The sequence below is a fragment of the Tenrec ecaudatus genome, chromosome 9 (genome assembly GCF_050624435.1).
Source record: "Tenrec ecaudatus isolate mTenEca1 chromosome 9, mTenEca1.hap1, whole genome shotgun sequence".
In the NCBI taxonomy this organism is placed as follows: domain Eukaryota; kingdom Metazoa; phylum Chordata; class Mammalia; order Afrosoricida; family Tenrecidae; genus Tenrec; species Tenrec ecaudatus.
This window is the reverse complement of record NC_134538.1, coordinates 110,551,645-110,553,631: the sequence shown is the minus strand read 5'-3', so window position 1 is coordinate 110,553,631 and position 1,987 is coordinate 110,551,645.

Below are 1,987 nucleotides of genomic sequence, written 5' to 3'. Positions count from 1 at the left end.
TTCGTCTAGGTTATTGAACTTATTGTAGTACAGATTTTTGTAGAAGGGTATTACTCTTTTTTATTTCCTTTTGACCTGTTGTTCTAGCTATCTCTTATTCTAGCTATCATCTCTTATCTCTCTTTTTAAAGATCATTTTATTGGGGGCTCTTACAGCTCTTATAACAATCCATACATCAATTGTATCGAGCATATTTGTACATATATTGCTTTCATTTTATTTACATATATTTACAATATTTGCCTATTGTATATATATTGCTGTCATTTATTTTAAACATTTACTTTCTATTTGAGCCCTTGGTATCAGCTCCTCTTTTTTCCCCTCCCTTCCCCCCCTCACCCTATAAATTATTATTATTTTCATATCTTACCACTGACTGCTGTCTCCCTTCTCCCATGGTTTCTGTTTCACCCCCCTGGGGGATGGGTGGGGGTGTGGTTATATGGAGATTGGTTATGTGCTATTGGTTTCCCCTTCCTCTCCTCTCCTACCCTACCCTATGGTCACACGACTCCCATTTCTGTTCCTGAGGGGGTCATCTGTTCTGGATTCCATGTGTAGTGAGCTCTATCTGCACCAGTGTATATGTTCCAGTCTAGCTCAAAGTAAAAGGCAGGACTGGGGTCCTGACAGTGGAGGGTGAGGAAGCCTCAAGGAACCAGAGGAATAGTGTGTGTTTCATTGGTTCTAGCTATCTTCTATTTCTTTTCATTTTTCAGTTTGCGAGCAGCTTGCAAAGTTGGTTGATCTTTTCAAAGAATCAGCTTCTTGTTGTTTTTCCCCCTTTTTGTTTGTTTTCTGGTTCTTTTATTCTGCTGTAATTAAAAAAGTCATTTTATTAGGGGCTCATACAACTCTTATTCTAATTTTTATGATTTCTTTTTGTCTCTTGGTGGAGGGCTTATGCTGTGTTGCCCTTGTTCTATTTGTTGTAGATGTTATGTTAAGGTGTTCATTTTGTTTTTTCTTCTTTTTTCCATGTATGCATCGATTGCTATAAATCTGGTAACTGCTTTTGCTGTGTCACAAAGGTTTAGGTATGCTGTTTTATTATTTTTGTTTGTTTTAAGGATTTTATTAATTTCCTCCTTATTTTCTCTATTACCCAGTCTTTATAATGTAGTGTATCATTCAGTCTCTGTGTTCCTGTTCTTTTTATTGTTGATTTACAGTTTTACAGTATCATGACCTGAGAAAATAGCTTACAGAATCTCAAGGTGTATGAGTTTGTTAAGGGTTGTTTTGTGGCTTAGCATGTGGTCTATTTTACTGTGCGTGCTGGAGAATGATATGTACCATATATACTAGAGTTAAAGCCAACCCGAATATCAGCCAAGGCACCTAATTTTACCACAAAGACTGCATAAAAATGTGCTGGAAAACAGCTTATACATGAGTATATATGGTACTTGTCTGTTGTCCTGCTCTGTGTATATCTCGGAGGCCAAGCTGGTTGATTGTGTTCAACTCTCCAGTTTCTTTACTGAGTTTTTTCCTGATGATCTGTCGCCTTTGAGAACGATGTATTGACGTCCTCTACTCCTCCAATGGTTTATTCTCTCTTCAACTGTGTGTGGATTTGGTTGATGTATTTAGATGATGTCTTTTAGTGAGTGCATATATGTTAATTATGGCTATATGTTCCTGGTCTGTTGATCCTTTGGTCGTCACGTAGAGTGAATTCTTGTCTCCAATTATGCTATTTGCTTTGGAGTCTATTTTATTGGAGATTGATAATGCCACTTCTGCCTTTTTCATGGTTGCCATTGGCTTGGGAGGGTGTTTTTTTTTTTTACCCCTCTTTGATTTTTAGACTGTTTCTGTGTCTCTTGAAGGCAGCATCTTAATGGGTCTTGTTTTTGAATCCAGCCTGCTACTTGTCTTTTGGGTGGCGGAGGTCCTGTGTGATGCTCTCAGATGTGTGTGCTGTTCCTGTGGATTCTCTGACCACAGTGATTTGATTAATATATTTTGCAATGCTAG